The sequence below is a fragment of the Montipora foliosa genome, unplaced genomic scaffold (genome assembly GCF_036669935.1).
Source record: "Montipora foliosa isolate CH-2021 unplaced genomic scaffold, ASM3666993v2 scaffold_476, whole genome shotgun sequence".
Taxonomy (NCBI): Eukaryota; Metazoa; Cnidaria; class Anthozoa; order Scleractinia; family Acroporidae; genus Montipora; species Montipora foliosa.
The window spans coordinates 3,935-30,000 of NW_027179785.1; the positions used below are offsets into that span (position 1 = coordinate 3,935).

The window sequence follows — 26,066 nt, forward strand, 5'->3', positions numbered from 1 at the left end:
TGTGCTGCCCCTCTAAGAGCCCCTGTAAAATGACAATGATCTCTTACCTTTTACTCTTTGGAGTTGACGCCAAAGCTTTTTTTTCACAAATATGGCAATCATAACTAGCATCAAATAGTTTTTCATCTTTCTTGCTTGGTAAATTTCATTGTTTTTTTAAAAGTATTTCTTTTCTTCAACTTAACAAAGATATCAGCAACATTGTCATCTTTACTCATTGCAGAATAAAGAATCAATTTAAAATTAATACCAGAAGGACCAACAGCATAAAAACAAAATCCGGATTGATAAGCAAATGAATGGCTTTTTTTTTGGGTTTCCTTCACAATGTTAAGGAACACTGTAAAACATTCAGAATCTGCATAAATTACTAAAGGTACTTTTATTACTTTTGACTTCTTTTTGATAATTTTGGAAATTAATTTTTTTTTAATATTTAGTTTGACAACAGCAAGACCATTTCCTTTACAATATTCAAAGTGTTTTTTAAAAATATCTCTTTAAAAAAATTCATCTGGCAATCAAACAGTCTAGGAACGTTTTTAATGAATGAGTAATGCAAATTTTCTCATTTTCCTTCAGAATCAGTTAAAAATAATAAATCAATTGAGTTATTTTCAGCAAATTCTTTGATTGAGTTATATAATGGAAAACATGAACCCTTCCAATGTTCATTTAATCCAAATACATTAATTAATTGGTGGTAAAATTTCATGGTTTTTCTAATTTTGGGATGTCCTTAATAGCAAGTGGAAAGCTTATTAGGCTGAAAAGTCTAAATCTGTTTTGTATTTTAAATGTTATTCTTTCTTCACCATTTTCCTTTGGGTAAAAACGACGAAAAATAGCCCATTTAAAACAACAAATGATTTGCATGTTAATAACTGCCTTTTTTGCAAACAGACTAATTTTCGACTTAGGATTTCGAGTTGGATTTCGAGTTGGATTTTCGAATTGGATTTTCGGGTTGAATTTCGAGTTGGATTTTCGAGTTGGTCACTGTAAATTAATGGAGACTGCAGACTAGGGGCAAAATGCAGACTAAGGTTATAATGTAACTGTTGAAAAAAAAAAAAACCTTTTAGAAGAGCTAACCTTAGGCCTAATTAGACCTAAAACAATATTTAGGCTAAACTCAAAAATCCAACTGGAAAACCCAACTCGAATTCCTAACTCAGTGAATTGGCACCCTTCCTTTTTTACTGCAATAAATTTTGGTAAAGGATTTATTTCATGCGTATGTATTTTAAAACTAAGGATTTTTTTCAAACTTGAGATTACTCAGTCCTAATTCTGTATTAATTTCTTTTTCTGTTACTTTTTTGTATTATGTTTTAATAAAAGATCACCTTCATTTATTTCGTTATAATTAGCTTTTGAATTTCAAAATGTATAAAATATTGTTTTTCTAAGTGTCTTTGTTTAAAAAAAAAAAAAATACCATTTCCACACTAACTACAACTTTAATATTTTTGTGCTCCACAGGCTATTTCCACTCTTGCCTGCTAGCCACTGGCGCTGGCTCCTGTTTTCATGATCTGCAGTCCACCTCTTCCCTTTTTTCTCAACTGGTTCTAATTCAATAAAACTGATTTGATTTTTAATTTTCCACTTTAACTCCTTTTGTACTTACGTCAACATTTTTCAATTCAAATTTAACTCTTTTAGACAACCTTTTAATGCAGATTTTTCTGATACTTTTTATTTCTTTTCCATCTTCTCCGACTTTGGTGGTACAATACCAGCAATTTTACAGAATTCTTCAATTTCCGTACTACTTTTTTTTTATGAAATTTGGGTTTTCTCTCATTTTTTCTAAAATATTACTTATCTGATCATTTTTTTAATGTTCAAGTTCTTCTATTTGTCTTTGTTCTTTTCCAAGTCTTCGTTCTCTAAATTTTTAATAGTTCATTTTAAAATTATTTTGTGACATTTTCTTTATCTTTTTTAAAACCCTTTTATTTTAATTTTTTGCGCGTTATTGTTTCGTACCCACACCCTGCTAGCTGAGCCTTTCTTAGCTCGATGAGAAAGAAAGAACTCTGCAGAAATCATGTTAAGTCTTTATTAAGTATGTTGCTTGGAGACAGTTTCAAACCCAGGCCAAGTCTCCATCGCACTTCAAGACGCCATGTTAATTTTCATACTGAAGGCTCGATTTTGACCTTGACCTTGTCAAAAATATGATCCGCGCGTTGCCTAAACCGGTTTCACCAGAGTGAATAGCTCAGAAAGTTGGACTGCTGCGACCTAAAAGACTATACACGTTTTCTGCAGCCTCTCTTTCTCACCCTCAGGTGAGTTTTTGAGAGGCTCTTCTTGCAGGGTGCATACCCATTGCTACGCTTCGCTTGCCTGTGTTCTTTATCCCCGCTTTTTTTCACACTATTCATAATACCGAAAAAAAAAATTGTATAAAACAAACAACTCTCAGAAAATCAACAGTATCAAAAAATTGGCGAAAACACAAAAATCATAAAAGCGAAAATCATAAAATAAGCAAAAGAACTGTAAAAACACCCAATAACAAACCGAATTTCTAAAACCATTTATCTGCTACGCGCATCTTCCAGGGTTTGCTGCAGGAGGAACATTCTAATCCATGGGGAGCAGTGGCAGAAAAACAAGTTACAGAATAGAGTGCGGGGCGTTCCCCTAAAGAGATGAAGCCAATGGCTTTCCAGAATAGCGCTCGTAATTGTGCATCGTCCTGGCCTAAAATCAGGGGGTGGCTCATCCAGGTGCGTGGAACCCTCCACAAAAAACCAGTTTGGCTATAGAGTGTATGGCCTTTGGTCACCACCCCAGGAACTCCAGAATGCAAAGGAATCCCAGGATGAATATGATACCATCTTGAACGTCAGTGAGAGGTCTCTCACGTGGCAAAACGACGAACGACTTCGGACAGGCTCTCACCACCTTTGAACGCTTCAAAGGAGCATTTAATACATCATTCGGGGATCAATCCTGTAAATCACTCGAGTGATGACACGGCTGGGGTTTTTGAGGACATCATGAAGGTAGACGATTCGTTTGCTCCATATTTTCTTACCCATGGTGCTCCGCACGCCCACATTCAGCACGCGGAGCTCCGCTAAACTTACGCATTGCACGCCAATTTTTTCGCCGGCTTTGTTCTTTCAACGGCAAAATTATTGCCGACAAGGGTTATTGCGTGATGTTCACACCACGTGACGTACAGTAGCAAATAAAATCGCGCAAAAATTAATAGGCGGGTTGTAAACGTATAACGTATATAAGTGGGAAAGGTCCATGCTGTAACCGAATGTGGAAAACCATTGAAGTCACCAAAACTTTGCCGTCTCGACCCTAAGGACAACACAAGACATCATCTTAGGCACGTTGTTTATTTCGAATTTAATGTACATTCCTAGCGGCATTTTTCGCAACTTCAGCACTTACGATTTACCAATAATTATGAATAATGAATAAATGGTAAATAATTGAATCAATAAGAGCACACTTTCGAGTTAAAGTTTACTTAAGCCTCTGTTTCAAAGCGAATCTAAGTACGCACTCTCCCTTATCAACAAGAGAATACAGAAAGCGTTTGTTCTTGTCGATTTCCTTTTCAATGTTCGGGTTAGAAGGAAATGGTATGATACAATAGAGGAATAACAAAACTAGGTATTAAATACACTTAAAATAACAATATAACAACCGGAAATCAAAACTGTCAATAATTTTATCTTCACCCTTTTTTTGGTCTATATTTCGATTTGTTTAAACTGACACCAGTTAAATGACAAGATTACATGCTGCAAAAACTGAACGCCTTTAAGACCAAACAAATACTACTTAATCCAGAGCATTATAAACAAATTTGCTTACGATTTGTTTGGACAAAAACCAGAAGGCACTTGAACCACAGACTTAACTTAAGCCTCATTTAAGAAAGAAAAACTTAAAACTAAAGAAGACACTCTTTCAGCTCAAAATATCAGCAAATAAATCCATAAATCACATTACTTCACCTATAAAAAAAGTTTTCAATTTAACTACCAAACTGTAATCAATTACAGCCGATAGCAACAATGAAAAAATATCGCACATGCCCTGAAAAATAGTGCTACAAACCAAATATGTTCCAAGCAAAGAAAGTAGGCCAACTTTTTAAATGCAAGCAGTAAACATGACTTTGAGACTCTTGGCAGTAAAAGAAGGATTTGCTCGAGTTTTGCTCAGAGTAAATTCGAATAATGTTACCTTTGCAAATGCTACGCACTTGGATTCACTTTGAAAAAGAGGCTTTAACTCAGAAAAAGCCTACTGCATGAATTAGTTTCCCAAGATCAGATTCAGTTTGAATGAAGAATTAAATGAATATGAATGAAATATCAACGAATAGTATCAGTTCAAAAAAGATAACATTAAGTGTAAATACTGCTACATTTTTAAACAATACATGTAATTATAGCCTGCCCTCTAAAGAGCAACTAACACGATCAAAATTGCAGGTGCCATAGAATACCAAAGTACATGTACATGCATAAAAGCTGGCACCAAGGGGAGGTGGGAAGCGGAAACAACTTCCCATACTCTCCCAATTGAATGTAATAATAGGCCACTTTCAATATATTAAAATTCAGCTTAAAAGAGAGGTTCAGAGGACAAAGACAAAGGAAAGTGGCCTGATATGTTAATGTCTTTCGCACTCATTGCAACTTGTTTCTATTGTTTTTGTCCTCTCTGCCTCGCTATCAGGCTGAATATTTATATTTTGAAAATGGCCTATTGAAGTGGTAAGAAATCGACAATGTCCTTGGCAGTGGATTTCACTGTTGAACGTGCACAAATATTCAGGGCAACTACAACACTGATGAAAAAACAGTATTAATAAATTTCACATGTACATGGGGGATACACATAATAACAATTATCTATCTTATTTGCTGTCTTTCAAAACGACAGCTGAAAATTCAAGATAACACAGCCTTCTCAAAATATTTTTCGGGAGCAGGTCATAAGGAAGGTGGAGACGGTTTGGTGCTAAAGGCACCCAAGCGAGTGCCCAAAGGATGCAAGCTTCTAGGAGGGTCTCGGGGCACGCTCCCCTACGGATTTTTTCAAATTTAGACATTCACAGATGCAATTTAGTGCAATCTGGTGGATTTAAAGTGACGAACGTTCACATATGGATTTGACACTTGCTTGGAGTCTGATAAGAAATACTGGAATGCTAATTCAATCAACATTTCATGTGCGCGAGGCAAAAAAATATTGTGGACACGAATTTGTACGTCAAACAAACTTTTTTCAAGCTTTTAGACTATCTCCAGTGACTTCACGTTCGAGCTAAAAATGTACTGTCTCTGACATTTTCTGACTAGAAGGAGACGGTCAAGCTTTCTGAGGAGGTGGCTCATTGAGCCGTCGACTGGCCGATTTTGAGAAGGCTGATAACAACAACCAATAGTTTTTGCAGAGAAAGTTAGTCTTCAAACTCTTTCAAATTCCGTAAAACAAAATATTTTGTAATGTAGTACAATCCATAGCAACATAAAATATAATGACTTTTTGCTTGACCAACTGCAACATCCTGTCATCAGAATGTTGAATTCACAATAACGTTAATGATTATGTCAAAACCTCTTGGGTGAATGTTTATTACAGGAAAGCTATCCACATCACTGTGACGTGCAGTTAAAAATGTTATGGCTGTAGTCAAGGATTGTGATAGATCATGAATGTATACTGACTGGAGTTAAATGCCATTTTCCCCTCCACTGTTACCTTTCCACCAGGGAAAGAATCATCTGTAAAGAAATGAAAATAATGAGAAATGAGGTTGATTCCCCCTTTTCTTTTTTTTTAGTACTGGTCATTGTGTTATTCCAGAGCATTACGGTGTGATTCGTAAGAAGCTTATGGTCACCAAAGTTACACCCTGACAATTAAATGTAGGGTTTATTCCTTGAATGGGTCCAAGGGAATCTACAATGTACATCAAGCACAACAAACATTATTCTGAACACAATCTGTCTGTCATATATCGTACCAACTTCAATCCCTGCTGGATGTACGTTAACAAGCCCAATCTGGTATATAACATAAAGGTGTGAATCAACTAAAGACACTCTTGTGTCAAAACCATGCAACTGTACTTTGCTCAGACAAAACAAGAATGTCACCATCTTTTAAAGTGTACAGGTCTTCCTCAGCCAATGGCAAACCATTACATAAAGCAAGCACAGCTGAACTAAAACAAAAAACTGTTTACTTTTTACTGTTACATTAACTTACAACTTCTGTGTGCCCTGGAGAAAGTTTTCAAACTTATTAAGAACTACATGTACTTCTCAAGCTCATTAATAATTCATTAGCCAAAAACAAAAGAAACCTCAACCGTGAAGAAAGTTTGGATATGTGGTCTTAATTAGTATAAAAGTTTGCCAACTTTGATCCCAAATATCTCTTAAAATACTGATTCCTTTGAGAAGCAATATCAAACACTTGAAAAATCTTTTCTTTAATGTTAATAAAAATCCTAGAATGAAGGTGAAGTGAAGGTTGAAGGCGTTTCAGAAACAGTGAATGGAAATCACTGCCAAAAATATCTTATTATTTTGATTGGTAAGTTTCAATGACTGGGAGAGTAATCTCAATTTTTTTTGCACAAATCTGGAAGACAATCTGAACACCCTCTCTTCTCTGCAGAGGTTCTTTGTACTGCGTTTAATTTCATCAGATTTTTGGCGAACATCAGGCCACAGTTATTCAAAGACCGGATAAGTTTATCCAGGGGATAAGTCACTATCCACAGTATAATAAAATATACTTCACGTTAAACACTGGCCAAAATTTCCTTCACACTTTTTGCCTAGATGTGCTTGGAATGTGGATATTCACAGCAACATGTACATGTACATGATGAGGGCAAATACTATCATCTTTGCAGATATTGAAACTGACGGATAATGACTTATCCACCAGATAAAGTTATCCGGCTTTTAAACAACTGGGGCTAACTGTGCAAAAGTAATGCGAGCAAATAAGGGACACCAACCAAAATGAGACAAGGACAACTTTTTAGCTATCACTTTGTGATTAGCCACTGCGTATACCCACAAAAATTAATTTACTTGGTTGCTTGAACATTTGCAAAAACAGACTAGATACCTGCAGGTATATGTGTTCATCATCTTGTCCTGCTGGGATGTGAATTAGATCTTGTTCCCCGTAGCAACCATCTTCAGTTAGGCAAATCTGCTGATCAAAATAATTGATATCATTTGTTAGAATCACATCTCTATTCATTCATATAATATTATTGCTCCAAAACTTGACATAAACAGCTACATGTACATTGACATAAAGCATCGTACATGTACATGTACATGTACTGTGACTACTGCATTTACTCTGTTTTCTCAATGTTTAGATCTTAAAAGTGCATATGACACAAAATTTTATATTTGCTTGTTCGAAAGAGCTTTTAAAATGATGAAGAATGGCATTTATTTTATTGTGATAGCTCTCTTGGTTGCCGAATTATTCAAGATTTTGATTTATGCAAATTAGACGACTTGTGACGTCATATAGTGGACACAAGATGATGTAAGATCTCTTAAGACTTTTTCTGCATAGAACTGAAACTTTTTGCAGTTCTTATACTCATTACAAAGTTCCATGATATGGCGCACTGTGACATTTCCATAGCAATGCAATGGGCTTCAGGCCCCCTCCATCCAAAGGGTAAAATCAGAGTTTCCCTCCCCAATAAGGGTTATTTGCTCTTGATGTTCATTCAGTCCATGTGACCGAATATGGTCATACACAGCACAAGCACAAGGAAGTCTTTTAGACTCTAAAGCAACAAAGAAGGCATTTTCGATACCGGAAAGGTAGAGGTCTGGTAACGAGTATGTTGCTATGGTGACGTCATAGTCAAAATTACAATGTGTAGTTTTGGTAGCACATCAACCCTGTAAAATTTCAACCCTGAAGACTTAGTATTTGCAAAGATATTCCATGTTTCGTGATTTTACATAATTTTGTGTCCACTATGTGACGTCACAAGTCATTTAATTTGCATAAGTCAAAATCTTGAATAGCTCGGCTACCAAGAGTGCTGTCACTGACAATAAAATAAACGCTGTTCTTCACCATTTTGAAAGTTCTTCGAACAAGCTAATAAAAATTTTTGTGTCATATGCACTTTAATTAATTAATTAAATTTATTAACCCTTTCACTCCTGTAAGGGCCAATGAGACTTATAGATTTTACTCTGTCTAATGCCAGACGATTTTACTCGTCAATGGGGAAGCCCACAGGAGTGAAAGGGTTAAGTCAGTATCTTACAGTATGATCTTTTTTTTTCTTTTACTGTAGGTTCTAAAGATGTCAAAGATCGAAATGAGATTGCATGCTATATTCAAAGTACACATCGATGTCTGACATTTGCAGACTAACCCCAAATCGCAATCATTGAAAGCTAACCGTTTTAAATCGGGTTCTTAGACTTAAATAATGCTTATCAGCGCTATTTGAAATGGGTGCTTAAACTTAAATAATGTTGGTGTCTGACATTTGCAGACTGAAGACTGCAGACTAAGCACCCATTTCAAATAGCGCTGATAAACATTATTTAAGTCTAAGAACTTGATTTAAAACGGTTAGCTTTCAATAATTGTGATTTAGGGTTAGTCTGCAGTCTGCAAATGTCAGTCACCGAGTACACATCCAGTTAAAATTAAAAGTACTTCAACTGCAACCTTATGACAGCTTCCAATGGGAGCCAAAGAGCTGTATGTTTTTGTGCTGAGTGAAGGGCATATTTTGACACCTTAGAAAAAAAGAAAAGCCCAGTTAAACTCCCTGCCTATCGTACCAGCAACAAGTATTATGGTACAACAGATAATATTATTATTGTTTCACAAACACAATAAGGTTGATGTAACAACTGCATCAGATAACCTTACGCCCACGAGATACCAGATACACTTACATCTACTCCAACGTCAATCAGTTCTTTGGGAAGTGTAATGTGGCAAATTAGCAGTTCACTGTAAAAGGCTATTGCTTCAAATCTCGGCAATTAAAGCAGTATTTATAACTGACTAACCAGTGAAGAAGCATGAAGGTATCATCTTGGACCCAACAGTCCACATAAAATCAACCTATGGGCTCAAGACACGGGGCAGTTACAAAAAGACGAAACCTATGTCTTCACAAACATGAGACTAAGGCAAAGTGGTGGCGTTAAATACCTGAACACCCCAAAAGATGACACGGGCGTACCAATCACTTCACTAGCTATAGCGCTAGCTCTGGATGGGATAGACTTGCTTGTGTATTTATCCACGGAATACAGCATGCCCACAAGGTACGTATCTGTTCTTCTCGTAAGAAAAAGTTAGTTACAAAGCCCGGGAACATGTTTTATTTCCCAACGAAATAATAAAACGCGCCGAGGAAGAAATGAACTACACGGATCACGAAAACTCATATTAATTATTTTACACTGGCGTCGATCCTGAGAGGGGGATCGTCTTAATTTCGCAGTGTATCCCACAATGCATCGTACTTCACACCCGGGCTCTGGGAACGAGATTACTCGGTTGCATTTTTAAAGTCTTCGAAGACAACGGTCTCATGGAATTCGCTGTTGTAGACACAGCATTTTTCGAATGGATTTTTGTCCTTGAGCTGCCATTTAACTAACGCAGAAAGCAAACACAAGTCGTGCCAAACATGAGGTAAGCGGAAGTTGTTTGCTGGATTTCCATGTTTTTTTCAGTTTACATAGCCCCCGGCACCCCTCGCGTTCGCCCCGTAACTTATCTATTGTAGATTACCTCCCAATTGTAGATTACCTCCCAACCTTTTCAATCTTATGATCATACCACATCTCTGAGACTTACTTATTGAATCGATGGCACATCTTCCAGTGTATTACCTGCGCAATTTTATCACTTCGCCATGCTACATGTAGTGCACTGCACTCGCTCTGATTAGTCTGATACAGTAATGCTCATGCAGAACTGTCTCATCTCTGGCGGACCACACATCCCACACGTTCCTGAAACATCTTCATCTTTTATCTCTGATAAGCTCTGTGTTTCCATAAAACTTTCCATATCGAGCATTGCTGGTGTACTTCTGTAATAGGTCCCTTTTAATATCTTCTTTCTCCTTGCCTTTTCCCGGGAAGTTCTTATTGCTCACTTCTCTGATGAAGATTTCACCACTCCTTGCCGCATATTTTCGCAGACTTTCAATTTCCATATTGTTGAGGGACATAGTTTTTAAGTGTTTAACCCACTGACACCTCAAACGCCCTGGAACGCCTCCAGTTGGCGAGTAAAATCGTCTTGCGTTAGACAGAGTAAAATCTGTCACTCCCAGGGGGTCAGTGGGTTAACCCATTCACACTTAAAACGCCCTAGGATGCCCCCCATTGACGAGTAAAATCGTCTGGTGTTAGACAGAGTAAAATCTATCACTCCCAGGGGGTCAGTGGGTTAACCCATTCACACTTAAAACGCCCTAGGATGCCCCCCATTGACGAGTAAAATCGTCTGGCGTTAGACAGAGTAAAATCTATCACTCCCAGGGGGTCAGTGGGTTAACCCATTCACACTTAAAGCGCCCTAGGATGCCCCCCATTGACGAGTAAAATCGTCTGGCGTTAGACAGAGTAAAATCTATCACTCCCAGGGGGTCAGTGGGTTAACCCATTCACACTTAAAGCGCCCTAGGATGCCCCCCATTGACGAGTAAAATCGTCTGGCGTTAGACAGAGTAAAATGTATCACTCCCAGGGGGTCAGTGGGTTAACCCATTCACACTTAAAGCGCCCTAGGATGCCCCCCATTGACGAGTAAAATCGTCTGGCGTTAGACAGAGTAAAATCTATCAAGTGTCATCCCTCCCAGGTGTCAATGGGTTAACACGGTCCTCTACACTAATCAAACCCTTTCCACCAATTTGCCGTGGCAAATTAATATAGTCTCTTAATGTTATTTGTATGATTAAAGTTTGATAAATACTTAAAAGCTTCCTTGTCTTTTGGGCAATTTCTTCCAGTTTATCCTTCTTCCAAAATATAATACCAACCCCATACCTTATCACAGACACTGCTCTTGGATTCAAGGCAAATCTTGTGTTTCCTGCATTAAGTTTTGAGTTTTATAATGTGCTTTTCACCCATATGAAGTACTCTTTTCTGACTATATCTTTCATTTCTGTATGTTTCATGTTGTCTGCTTCAAAAACCCTGAGGTATTTAATGTACACTTTATTTTTGTCTATCTGCGTCATCAGCTGATAATTCGGTAATGTTTTTCCCCTGCTTTCTTCTAACTTTCCCCGTTTAGTGACCAAAAGTCCAAAACCCACATTTTTTAATGCTAAACTTCATTCCAGTATCCTAGCTATATACACATACTGTATTGATCAAGGAATTCCGCTGTTTTTCATTGTTTCCATACGGTTAAAGGTCATCCATAAAGAACAACTGATTTACGGTAACATACCCCTTTCTTAATTCGTACCCTGCTTTACTCTTCCTCAAAATCAATGTCAATGGTATCAATACATCATCATCATCATCATCATCATCATCATCATCATCATCATCATCATCATCATCATCATTATTATTATTATTACTTTCATTGTTGATTTTCTCAGCTCTGTGACAGCCAGTTTCTGTATTGGTATCCCATTTGAACCTCTACCCTGAGATATCCAATACTCTCCTCGGTATCCTTGCTGATCCCAGTGGGGCAGCTAAAATTGTACTCTGCTACTACCGGTACTTCCTTCTTGATATCCAGCTTTTTCAACTCCTTCTCCAGTACTGTTTTGCCACAGCTCCCAATTCTCCTACTGTACAACCAGTAATACTTTTGCTGATCATGAGGTGTTCCACAATCTTTGAATCTCCCTTGCCAAGTCTTAGTACAGTACATGTACTTCTCCACTTTCTCCTTTTTCTTCTCTTGTACTCTTCCATGTCTACATGTAGGTATTGATGCATGTACATTTATGACCAAGCCTGGCAAAAAGCGCCGGTCATCAGACATTTGTCCGGTAAACTTGAGGTTTTGACTGGCAAACGATCAGTCTGACCGGACAGGCTGATCAGGGTCTTCTGATATGATGCAAAGTAAAACTGTATTTTTACAGGTGCATTGATTTAAATTAAATAACACTGCAATGTACATGTGCTGTGGAATCAACAAGGATACTGTTCCCCAAATGCATGTTGTTTGTGTTTTCATTGGACTGATAAGATTTTATGACCAGTTTTACAGTGAATTTTTAGGGCCTCAAATTACATTTCTTATCGTGACTTCAATAACTAACGTTATTGCCTATGCACAAACAAAAGCTGAAACATATACAAATGTATTTTGTTCAACTAGAATGACAAACAAAGAAAGCAAAAACATAAGAATTCTCAGTAGAATGGCAAATGAAAGCAACAGTATTGTCAAAACAGTATTGGGCAGTGTGCGCATGTTTTGATTGTTTTCATTGTCATGCAACAAAAAGCAAATTCAAAACCGTTCAATAAAAGAATCCAACAACTTGAAATGATTTCGAGACAAATATATAAACTGTTTCTCCAATTGTCAGGTCTGTGTGGTACATCGTTTCTGAGTTATCAATTTCCCGAAGCATTTCACACAATGCTGCCATGTTGGTAGACCGTCCGTGGTCCACCAATATGGTGGCCAGTAATCAACGAAAACACCTGGAGTTCACTTTTCCGCAAATGTGCTTACTTAAATCAGAAACCCATAAGGGTTGAAACAATACAATACATGCTTAATTGACCACTCCCCATGGGGGCTTTTCAGGGCCAATGAAACACAACGAAACGACAGAACAGAACAACAACAACTGTTAAGAATCCCAACTGGCCAGAGGCAAGCCAGTTGGCTATTTACAAGTGCAGCTGGGAAGTTGAACCAGGGACTACCAGGATCAAATTCACCAAATGGTCAGAGCAGGTCTTGAACCCGGGATCTCCCGATCTCAAGGCAAGCGCCCTAACCACTGGGCCACACTGCCAACATGAAACGTGTAACGCACGTTCACAGCTTCCGAATATTAAGTGCGAACTGATTGGTTGAATGTTTCAGTGCTAAGTACCATATTTGGAAACCCCTTGCTCTTGTTGTTCCAAATATGGTAATTAGCAAATTGAATAATTATTCAGATGAAGCTTGTTCCCCAGCACACAGGGGGCCGTTACACGTTTCAACCCTTGTGGGTTTCTGATAAAATACATGTGTAGGAACACCTCTCGTAATGTACTTGAAATCCACAAATGTCTGAGAATCATAGAAAGAGACAAGCTTTTCAATCAGCTCTGTATCCTGGGGTCACGCAAGGTAAAAATTCGGAAATTCAAAAATGCTGTATCCGAAACAGAGGACGTTATGGAACTGGGAAAAAGAATTATTTCTAGTTCATCTTCAACCCTCATTTAGATACAGAAAATATGTGCATGTGAATATTTCAAAGGTTTAATTTTAAATACTGTTTTTTGTACATTGGTCTGAAGAAAGTTCTAAAATATTTGAATGGAATCTTGAAAGATTTTTTTTGAAATTCTTCCGAATATGACTGAAGAATAATTTGAACAACAACAGTGGTGTCTTCCCACATGAATATTGACATAATGTTAAGTGATTTTACCCCATAAGATCTTACACGGGATTCCGATCATGCTAGAGCAGAAATAGTTTCAGGCCTGACGTTAAAACACGAAAAAGAAGGATCTTCCTGTCCGGCTACGGGCAATGCAAAAGATTTGAACCTTAACCCTCACCCTAACCACTTTTAAAAAAGAAAAAAAAGAAAAAAAGAAAAACGAGACAATGAAAATGAGGTGCCGTGGCCTGGCCTGACACATGACAGGCTTATAGCAAAAAAAATTATTTGTAGGCTTAATGACCCATGTGTGATTTAGATCTTAATTGTCTTTGAAAACAATATCTGCTCTTTGTGCCTGTATAACAATGATCTGTTTGTTTAGAGAAATCCAAAAGTATCTTTGCTTTGCTATTTTCTGCCACTTTCTTCTCAACATGGTCATACCAATTCCTTGAGTATGAGAGATAATATTTTTTACATAGATTTTAGTGTATTATTTGAGCTACTTTGTCATGTCTCTTTAGAACTACATTCACATTGTGCAAGTTTGCTACACAAAATAATGGAGAATGTGAAATATAGTTTTGTCTCTCTATTTATACATTCTGCATTTTGTGGTTGACTGGCTTGTTTTTCTATGATAACCTCCCTCCATCAAGTTGTTAGTGCCTGATCCTTTGCAGTTTCTTCTTCATGTACATGTATCCATTCCTGAGCCAATAATTGTAGCCATGGCTGACTGGGCTACCCTGCCTAAATAAAGTTGACTTGACTTTTCTGATCTTAATCTTATTGTTTCCTCCACTGATTTCAGTCCTCTTCTGCCCTCATTCCTTGCTAAGTAAAGCCTGGCCATGCTTGCTCAGGGATAATGATAATAATAATTAGAATGATAATAATAACAACAACAATAATAATAATAATAATAATAATAATAATACCATTATTATTATTATTATTCCATGAAGCTGTAAAGCTAAATGCACCATGATAATAATAATAATTTAATAATAATAATAATAATAATAATTATAATTATTATTATTATTATTATTATTATTATTAAATTATTATTATTATTATGGTGCATTTAGCTTCATGGCAGGTACAGTGTACTGTATGGTACACCCTGTACATTGTAATCAAAACTTCAAGAAATTTTAATCCCATCATCAGGTCATAACAAGCTGCCTTAGACTTCAAGGACTCTTTGGAGGATTGTTGCTTATCCCAGCAAGAGCTGCCAACTCTATCCCAGCAAACATGTACATGTAGTCCCGAGCCAGTCTCTTTGGAATAGTACCCCGTGCTCCAATAACAACAGGGACAACTTTAACACTCCTTGATCTTCCACAAGGCTTTTATCTCAACTGCCAGATCCAGATACTAATCTTGTTGACCTTTTCCTCTTGTTTGATATCTACCCTTCTGTCACTAGGGCATGCAATAGATGAGGCAATTTTTGTTTTGTTTGTACACAAACACAATGTCAGGGTGATTGTGATCCAGTTTCTTATCTGTTTGTATAGAGAAATCTCACAGTAGTTTAAAAATTCTCAGACTCATAGTTGTACAGTGTATAAAGCAGTTTAACAGCTGAGGGCAACTTGTATGATGGACCTGAATACCAATACATGATAGTTAATTGCATGTCTGGTCAGGTGTGCCACTGGTCCATGTAACTATATAAATATGCCAAAGGAATCTATTAGTCTACATTATTATTGTTACATGTAGCAATTGTACAATGTAATTAAATTTAATTGTACCTCTAATTTCTTGCAGCCTGCTCCATATGCCTCTGGAGAACAAGCTGTTTAATTGTCACCAGAAGACTGAGAATACTTTAAATATGTTAATTCATTCAAGGTGCAAAGATACATGTAAGTACTATTTTTATTAAACTCACAAAAAGTAACTGTTATTATAACAAGTATACACAGGAAGTTATTGTCAAAATGTCAGTCTTTATTCCAGAAATTGGCCAATGAGGGCTCAATTATTGTCAGCTGGAGAAACATTTTGTAACCATGCATTATCAAATTTTTCATTATGGTTAACCTCAGTAGTGCTAGAGTCTGGGCTTCTGATAGGATGCGGAAAAAAATGAAAGATTATGCGGAAATTTTTGGCCATAATTATTATGCGTAAACATGCGTTGATTATGCAGAAATTACACTGGATTATGCGGTTCCAAATTTAAGCAATAATTTGTAGAACTAATAATTACATGTAGGCTCGTCCAATGTATTTACATGCTTATGGTAAGTCAAGACTCGAAATTGCGACCAATACAGTCTCATTTGCAACTGAATTTTTTCCCTTTGCAATTTCCGACCAGCTTTCACCGTTAAGATAAAAGGGTTAGCAATTAGCTTTTTGCTGAACCTTTTGCTAAAATAAATAAAGCCAAACCTAAAAGTGGAGCTCCCGTTTTTAACCCCAAAAAGCAATAAAATGTTTATGGAAATAACTATGCTTCTGCATAAAGTACAGATTGAATTAATCATCATTAGTGTGGACAGTTTACAGTGATCAAACAGATCAAACACCTCTGAGCTGACAGCATGCAGCAAACAAACAAGCCTTCCAAACAATAACCAACAATTTTAGTCAACTAAAACTGAAATTACACGCATAGTGATGTCTTTCACAACATTTTCTGTTTGACTGACAATCTTTACTCTTTAATCTTTACTAGGATTTCTTTGCTTAATTTTTTCAAATTTCGTTGCCTCTTCTCTGATGCTCTTTCCTGTTCTTTATCCTGTTGCTCATCACTAATATGATTTCCCGCCAAAAAACACCGGTTGCCAAGTGCAATGCTACCATGCGATTTCCGGCCAAGAAAAATTGTCCGAACACTCCTGTTCCCACAGGCTGTCCGGCTTCCCCACCTCCACCCTAACAGTCTGTACGGGCGGACAGATGTATGTGACATCATAACAAAAATTTCTCGCATGGATACTCTCACCCATGGTGCTCCGCTGGCACCCTTTGCGTGCCTAAGATCCGCTATTAATATTAAAGTCTTGTAGCCCTGATCATCTACTGTACATTTGATGAATTGATGTCAGTTTTTCATGCGTCTGTCCTGTTATTGATCATGAATTTCATCATAACATTGTCAAAGTAGCTGAGTGGATCCACCTCCACCCCGACAGTCTGTACGGGCGGACGGATGTACATGACATCATAACAAAAATTGGATCCTTAGACTACTTTGATAATGTTATGACGAAATTCATTGTCAATAACAGGACAGATGCATGAAAAACTGACATCAATTTGTTTTTCACAATAACAAAAAGGAGAGGGGTCAAAATTAAGTCAAACCATGTGAAGAAGGGGAGACAAAAATGCGAGAACTTCAATCTGACGCGAGCAATGTCGTGTCATTATCGCATATTATCGCATTATAAATTTATGTAAGACAGGACAAAGATCTTTCCAGTAGAGGGGAGTACATGCTTGAAACGGTTTATCTGTGGATGCTAGAGAGTACAGCCCAGAAAAAAATAAATATAAATGTGGCTGGAACAGTTTGTACAGTAATTAACATAATTTTTTATTCTACTATATATATATACACACACACACTGTGGCTGGAACAGTTTGTACAGTAATTAACATAATTTTTTATTCTACTATATATATATATACATATATATATCTGACTGATTTTTGAAGAAGGTGGCTGCTTAAATTTTCGGTTGAATACGGGCGAAGCCCGTATTCAACCTCTTGGCGCGGTCTTTGAACCAGGGGGGGCTCCGTCAAGACATGCCTGTGCAAACTCTAGAGTGTCTGAGCTATGATTTAAATGTTAGCTTGCACCTATAAGAGCAAGGCAAAGTTAGTTTAGGGGGGGTTGATTATACCCTGAGTTAGAGTTTGTGCCTTGGTTTAAATAAAATAACTTGTCAGTATTTCTGTGACACTACTTGGCAGAAATTGGTCGCCTATGACTTAGGAATGACCAAGAAGCTAATTCTCTTATATAGGACTTGATCAAAATTTAAGTCAGGAAGTCAGGAAATGTCTTACCTTGACCCCTCAGGTGCCACAGGGATCCCCATGCAAGGACCAGTAAAATAATTATTAGACACGTGTAAACTCGAGAAGTTGCATTGTCCAGTATGGGGTAAAGTTTGATGCTAGCTGCAATCGTAGTTGTCAGTAGAAAGAACTTTGTTGTGCATCTGAAGGAGCTAAGTTACAGCATCAATGGGTAGCTTTTTGTAATTTATCCAGTCAGAAATTAGCATGGAATGAAAACGAATTCAATGCTATGGCCAATGGGAGGCTCAGCCTGAATGGAATTTGCTTGAGCAAGATTGTTTAGTCTGCATCTGCTCCATTGTGCTTTGATATCTGACTGATTTTTGAAGAAGGTGGCTGCTTAAATTTTCGGTTGAATACGGGCGAAGCCCATATTCAACCTCTTGGCGCGGTCTTTGAACCAGGGGGGGCTCCGTCAAGACATGCCTGTGCAAACTCTAGAGTGTCTGAGCTATGATTTAAATGTTAGTTTGCACCTATAAGAGCAAGGCAAAGTTAGTTTAGGGGGGTTGATTATACCCTGAGTTAGAGTTTGTGCCTTGGTTTAAATAAAATAACTTGTCAGTATTTCTGTGACACTACTTGGCAGAAATTGATCGCCTATGACTTAGGAATGACCAAGAAGCTAATTCTCTTATATAGGACTTGATCAAAATTTAAGTCAGGAAGTCAGGAAATGTCTTACCTTGACCCCTCAGGTGCCACAGGGATCCCCATGCAAGGACCAGTAAAATAATTATTAGACACGTGTAAACTCGAGAAGTTGCATTGTCCAGGATGGGGTAAAGTTTGATCCTAGCTGCAATCATAGCTGTCAGTAGAAAGAACTTTGTTGTGCATCTGAAGGGGCTAAGTTACAGCATCAATGGGTAGCTTTTTGTAAATCCAGTCAGATATATATATTTATATATATAAACAAAAACAAAGTAAACAGGCAAGGCAAAGATCAGCTGTTGCTACTCGATCTGAGTTTCACGCCGGTTGGCGATCTTCAGGCAACTGGCAGTTCAAATTTATTACAAGCGCATATAAACAAAGTTGACATCTAAAACAATGGTATATATATATATATATAGAGAGAGAGAGAGAGAGTGTAGGAGAGAAACCCTGACAATGCACACCCCAAATAATCATATTTTTACCTGTATAAATGTTTGAAAGAAAATTTGCCCTGAGCGGGATTTGAACCCACGTCCCCCCATTACTAGTCGGGTGTGATCACCACTACACCACCAGGACAACCATGCTGGCAACACAGCCATCGAAGAGGTGATTTACGTGGTTAAGGCGTGGGCTTCCCGGGAAATTTTCTTTCAAGGTGACAAGGTAGGGGAGCCTATAACTTCACTTGAAACCCAACTAAGGATCAAATTAATGATGCACGACCGTAGTCAACTTAGCGGATTACAAGGAAGGATCCTAGAAGGATACAGGCTAATTTTAATTTTAGAGAGAGTGTAGGAGAGAAACCCTGACAATGCACCTTGAAAGAAAATTTCCTGGGAGGCCCACGCCTTAACCACGTAAATCACCTCTTCGATGGCTGTGTTGCCAGCATGGTTGTTCTGGTGGTGTAGTGGTGATCACACCCGACTAGTAATGGGGGGACGTGGGTTCAAATCCCGCTCAGGGCAAATTTTCTTTCAAACATTTTATTCAGTTAAAAATGTGATTATTTGGGGTGTGCATTGTCAGGGTTTCTCTCCTACACTCTCTCTAAAATTAAAATTAGCCTGTATCCTTCTACATGTAGGATCCTTCCTTGTCATCTGCTAATTTGACTACGGTCGTGCATCATTAATTTGATCCTTAGTTGGGTTTCAAGTGAAGTTTTAGGCTCCCCTACCTTGTCACCTTGAAAGAAAATTTCCCGGCAGGCCCACGCCTTAACCACGTAAATCACCTCTTCGATGGCTGCCGGCAGCTGCTAACTAACTCTGACCTTTTGTGAAGTGTGACGAGCTCCGGGTGGCAAATTATGTAATATTTCTCAAGTGTGCATAAGTTATATCTTTTAGTAGTGTACAATACGCACGCACGTATATATATAATGTCCTCGTAATTTTAAATTTTTAAGCTTCAGTTCTTATTCTGCATAGTAAATTGTAGTAATGTAGATAGAACACCACCCTAATTAACTTAGTGTTAGCATGGTGATATCCTCTGTGAATATTGTTTTTATTATTATATTATTGTTAATAATAATTGGACTTTCCAGTTGCCTGCTATCCACCCTTTGCATTCTATTGCAAATCATCTGCAACACAATAGCCCATTTCCGAGTTGCTGCATGCCTCAGTTTCAAAGTGAGTCCTGCAGTGCACAACAGTACTGTAATTGAAATGCGTATTCTTATGCAAATCAGACTCATTTCCCTTACAGTGGTTTAGCACCAAGCCTCACTTTGAAACCGTGACAAACAGCAACTCCGAAATGGCCCTTTGTGTTTTTGGTTTAAGTGATAGGTCTAAGTTTGGATTGTGCCATTGATAATTACTCAAAAATTGTTTTTAAACTTAAACATTGAAAAATTGTGAGGACAGGCTCATTAATCGATTTTTACCTGCTTATGTACTATGCAACCTTTGCTCTTTATCATATAAAATAACACTGTAATTTGTGCAAATGAACATTTTACATTATGCCTTAATTGATTTTGTTACCATAATATTAGTTGCTCTACACTGTATACTGTGAGGATCAGAAAAGCATGTGAACACCTGAAATACATGTAGTTGTGGAGTTTGATTATAATTATTAATTTTAAGGGAAAGCCAATCAGACATGATAAAACTTAAAACTGCATTCCAACAGAAATATTAAATAGGTGAAATAGTTTGTGACCTATTTTTTTTTGCTCACAGGTTGTGAACTTTTCATTTCAGGTGTTCATTTTTTTTTGAGTGTGGAAGGAAGTCGCCGCCTAACATTGCTTCTTTTCACTTGCCCCACAAGTTGGTGTGCATGAAACCATACTGAGTCCTTTAAATTAATATTACGAAAGTTAATAAGAAATGCTCTAGGGTGGAATAATTTAGTTCAGATTATTAAGAATTTGTCAAGACATCTTTATATAAGTGTGGTCAGAGTAAGAGATTTAACAGTAACTTCATTAAAATCACCACAAATTAATTGCATTTTTTATAATCAATGTTTTTGTATTTCTCCTTTTAACTGAACGTTACATGTACTTCAAGGCTTTTGCTGTGGATTAATTAATATGGATAGAAAAAGTGGAGTTGAAGCAATAAAAACATTGTTCAGCCACTGAAGAGTGTTACTCGCAATAATGGTATCATTGAATTCAACTTTTAGCTTAATTTTCCAAACTTTCAGTACTTATAGTAATGTATGTGTGTGTTACTGGTGTGTAACTCATGTAGAAAATATGAAGTGTATTCTGTTATTAATTTCTTCGTGCTCAATGTCTTGTCTTTGTGGGATTTCTGAGGGCTTCATTGATCTTTAACATACGATACAAAGTCTTGTCTCTCACAAAAAAAAAATTACCCCCTTGTGGGGACGCAATATGTGTATTTTTCATACCAACTTATGAGGACTTTGCTGAAGTCCCCAGAAGTATGGTATGGTTACAGTTAAATGCCAACTTCTGGGGACATTTTTGTGAGGACTCGAAAATGTCCCCATATTCTGAACTGTCCCCACAGAGCTGGTGTGCATTCATATGTCTGTCCCCGTAAGTGTGCATTTGTGAGTGCACACACACACACACACACACACGCAGCTTTTAGAATTGTCTTTAAATAAAACAGAACTTATTACAGAGATTTATACGGCAAACGGCAAAATGTGACTTTTACCAAAATCAAAGAGACGAAAACTGACTGCAATGAAATTCTGCAATTATGTTGTTTCGCATAGATAGTCGTGACATGATTCTACGTCGTTGTACGCTTTGTCTCATCAAAATACTGAGTTGCTAATGGAAGACGGCGTATCATGAACATATTAGCATCAAATGATCACAAAATTTCCATGCAAAAGGGAAACGTGTCTGTGGTGGATGGATTGTAATGTTGACTAATATGTGGAGCCGACGTGAGAAAACGTATCATGAGAACAGTGATTGATGTTGCCTTTGGATATGATTTGGAAAATGAAGCACAATTGTATTTAAGGCGATGCAAAACTCAAACTGACGTTGCTTAGGTTTGTGTCCGTCCGCTTTTTCTTTCCTTGTTATCGATTATGTATGGAATCATAGTTCATTATGCATGGTTCTCTAGGCGTAAACGCTAACGGCTTAGTTGACCAGTGACATCATGGACCACAGCGTTTATACCATCTACTGACGTTACACCAATCACTTGACTCTGAAGATGAGTTACGCTTAGGTTAGCTAAACATCATTCAATGTCACCCTAATCAGTCCTCAGGACTACACTCACCCGGACGATCGTACTTCTCTTTAAGAATTGCAGTGGGTTTAAGGATGGTGCCTACTATTATTATTGTGCATACGTTCTGCGCATCTAAAAAAACTACGCGGAGAAAGCATAACTTAGCAAGTGCTCTTGGCAACCAAAAAGAAGATTGAGGGTAACCATGCATTTTTTAGAGATAATTGAGCTTCATTTTGGAAAAGGACGCCATACATTGCCTTGTATTTTAAAGCTTTTTATAAATAATATTGTTGATTGATTATCTTTGAAAAATGCGTGGTTTCCCCCAATTTTCTTTTTGGATTTCAATAACGCTTGTTAAGATCTGCTTTTCTCGCGTACTCATAAACCGCGCAAATATACCTTTGAATTAGTAGGCACCGTCCTTGTTGCTTTCTAAACCACTTCCTTACGAATAAAGTTCCTTCAACACTTAATTGAACCCCACTCTATGCATTCAGTTTTTTATAATTTTCCAGGATGATGTTGTGATGGGAACTTTAACGGTGAGAGAGAACTTGCATTTCTCTGCATCCTTAAGACTCTCCAGAAAGCTGAGTAAACGCGAGCGTTAAAAGAGAGTAGAGGAAACTCTTAGCGACTTGGGCTTGTTTCATGTGGCGGAGTTTAAAGTATGTACAGATAAGTCTAATGGTAATGGTAATGCATTTGTATACTGCACATATCACATCAGTCTCTTGGCGGTTTGTCAATTCTCTGAGAGTTAGACCACCAACATTGATGGTCTCCAGTGTTTGGGTTCTTTAAGGTCCCACATTGTTGGTTAACAGGAAGGGTTGTAAGATGGGGCCCACGGTTTATAGTCCTTATCAGAGAAGACTTGAAAGTCTAACCATTTGCAGATGAAATTACAAATGCAGCACTTTCTCCTCAGTTAGTTTTAAGAAGATGAGCATCGCTGGGTCCAACTAGGGTTTGACACATTGACCCCTGGGAGTGAGACTTGACATATTTTACTCTGTCTAACACCGGACGACTTTACTTGTCAATGGGGGGTGTCATAGGGCGTTTGAGGTGTGAATGGGTTAACCCACTGACCCCTGGGAGTGACACTTAATAGATTTTACTCTGTCTAACGCAAGACCAGTTTACTCGTCAATGGGGGTGTCGTAGGGCATTTGAGGTGTGAATGGGCTAACCCACTGACCCCAGGGAGTGACAGTTGACAGATTTTACTCTGTCTTAGGCCAGACGACTTTACTCGTCAATGGGGGGTGCCCTACGGCGTTTGAGGTGTGAATGGGTTAACCCACTGACCCCTGGGATTGACACTTAATAGATTTTACTCTGTCTAACGCAAGACCAGTTTACTCGTCAATGGGGGTGTCCTAGGGCGTTTGGGGTGTGAATGGGTTAACCCACTGACCCCTGGGAGTGACACTTGACAGATTTTACTCTGTGTGACGCCAGACGACTTTACTCGTCAATGGGGGTGTCCTAGGGCGTTTGAGGTGTGAATGGGTTAACCCACTGACCCCAGGGAGTGACACTTGACAGATTTTACTCTGTCTAACGCAAGACCAGTTTACTCGTCAATGGGGGGTGTCCTAGGGCGTTTGAGGTGTGAATGGGTTAACCCACTGACCCCTGGGAGTGACACTTAATAGATTTTACTCTGTCTAACGCAAGACAAGTTTACTCGTCAATGGGGGTGTCCTAGGGCGTTTGAGGTGTGAATGGGTTAACCCACTGACCCCTGGGAGTGACACTTATTAGATTTTACTCGTACATGGGGGGCATCTTAGGGCGTTTGAGGTGTGAATGGGTTAACCAACTGACCCATGGGAGTGACACTTGACAGATTTTGCTCGTCAATGGGGGGCGTCCTCGGGCGTTTGAGGCGTGAATGGGTTAAGCAGTCTCCTCCATTAAACACGTGATCTTCCGAACGAAAGTCCGCTGCTCAAGCAACTGAGCCACAATTCTATATGAAATCAGCGGCAACTGTCTTTGCATGAAATGATTTAAAATTTAAAAATTAGGGGATTGCTTTTAAAATTATGCCGAGCGTTTTCAATTATTGCCATTCATAAAAAGGGCTAGAGGAGAAACAAAACCCTACAAAAGCGCTGTACCAGTCTTCCTGAGAGTTCTAGAATTTTTCGGCAAGTGGTAAGCCGTTTTCTTGGGCCTTAACATAGCCAAGAAACAATGCTTTACTAATGCTGTCCAGAAATAACATCAAACAAAACACATCAGAAAAAATATTCTTGCAAATTTCTGGAACTGAGAAAAGTGGAAATCATCCACGGAGCTCATCTGTGCGTAAATTCATTAATTTTATTTGCTCATCCGCCAGGTTGGAAACGAGTTTATTTGAGGAATATCTGGAGGTGAACGCAAACGTACCAACATTGGAATGGAACTTATATTGGCACCATCTGTTTTGTTTCTCGATGAGCCAACCACTGGGCTGGATGCAGCCACAGCTGTGTCCGTTGTTCAGCTTCTTCAAGGGTAGGGAAGGTCTTTACTGCCTCACTAATATAAATTCTTTGCGAAGGAATTCGTGCGCGTGAACAGCCACTCGAGAATGTGTGTGAAGAAACGCGGTCGAATTCTTTCACTACAGAATTTGACCTTGTCCCTTAGCGTTTTTCTCGGCGTTCTCCAGCGTTTTAACGGAATAAAATAATATTAATGCCTTTTCAAACGTAAAACAATACTTTTCTTAGTCTAAAGCGGCAGTTAATGCTGATGAAAACCTTCTGAAATGCAAATACTCTTTAATATATTCCCCCGCATTAGCCTGCATTGCGAGCTAGTTGTCACAATGTCATTTAGTGTTGCTTTTATCCTTTATAGGCTCGGTCATCGTGGTAAGACCGTGATTATGTCCATACACCAGCCTCGCTACTCGATATTTAAGACCTTTGACACTATTTCATTACTGTCCAATGGCGAGTTTGTGTACCATTGACCCCGCAAATCAAGCAATGAAGTACTTTGAGGATATAGGTGATTGTTATAATTCGTAATGCGCTTTTTAATCGATTGTGGAATATAATTTCGCCAATTGCTTTGCTTTTGCATTCTCGAGCCATGTGATTGCCGCAAAAATCTTGCACCACATTGGAGCCTATCGGTGGCAATCAAAGAACTTGCTCGCAACCTCGTCTCCAGGGTCTTCGCGACTTTCAGCCGCCTTTTTGAAAGCCGGAGAGCCCGGTGTCGTGGTGTGCTTTCCGGAGCCGCCTGTTTTTGCTTTGCGTGTGATTGGCTATGTGAATTATGCGACATTTGCAATTAATCCAAGTAATTTTGCAACCGTCAACGGTTTCATATGCTCGTCTTATGGCTATTTTTGTGTTTCAGTGACGTAGACTAAAAAAGGCTTTGCACTGTGAAACCGAACTTTCTACATTCTGCAATGGATAAATCGTGCTTTTAAGATTTCGATGCCCATACTTGCCCATACTTAAGTTGTTACCTAAAGTTGAACACCTTAATACCTCAGTAAAAACGGGCTGAATCCCAAATATGATTTAATTAACCTACAATATAGAATTTCAGCCCATCTCAGTTTTTCTTTCTTTCACTTTCGGGTAATGCAAACTTTTTGGCTATGCGTGATTTGTATAGTCCGCCAACACGTTACATTTAGATAGCATATATCTTCCTTCATGGTTACGTTTCTATTTTTTGCTCAAAGGTTTTGTTTTTGAACCACATAATAATCCAGCAGACTTTTTCATGGATGTAATAAATGAATGTGACGCTGCTCACGGATTAAGTAACAACTCAGGTATAGTCTTACTCCTCCCGTATTTTTCCTTTTTTTCTCTACCTCCCATCTGCTAACCCTTGTCTCCCCTCCCCTCCTGAATCCCTCATTGTTTTCCCCTTCCGCCGTTGAAAGTACCAGTTATATTAAGTCGAATAATTTAAGGGACGGACCATTAGAAAAGTGATGGGGGGATGGGGAAAAAACCAAAAAGAAATTC

The 26,066-nt window shown here is 38.2% G+C and overlaps 2 long non-coding RNA genes and 1 pseudogene across 2 annotated transcripts; 2 read left to right on the forward strand and 1 right to left on the reverse strand.

The window, feature by feature from the left end:
- Positions 1-363: 363 nt before the first annotated feature.
- On the reverse strand, positions 364-9,513 carry LOC137989831 (uncharacterized). The gene is made up of 4 exons (XR_011121033.1): positions 9,235-9,513; positions 8,740-8,810; positions 7,144-7,230; positions 364-5,780 (listed from the first exon to the last, which is right to left on the reverse strand). It is a non-coding gene; the product is annotated as an uncharacterized lncRNA (long non-coding RNA).
- A 78-nt stretch (positions 9,514-9,591) lies between these two features.
- LOC137989833 (uncharacterized) lies at positions 9,592-21,108 on the forward strand. Its single transcript, XR_011121034.1, has 3 exons — positions 9,592-9,723; positions 15,422-15,519; positions 20,584-21,108. It is a non-coding gene; the product is annotated as an uncharacterized lncRNA (long non-coding RNA).
- A 275-nt stretch (positions 21,109-21,383) lies between these two features.
- The window catches only part of LOC137989838 (broad substrate specificity ATP-binding cassette transporter ABCG2-like), a 23,419-nt pseudogene continuing 18,736 nt past the window's right edge, over positions 21,384-26,066 (forward strand).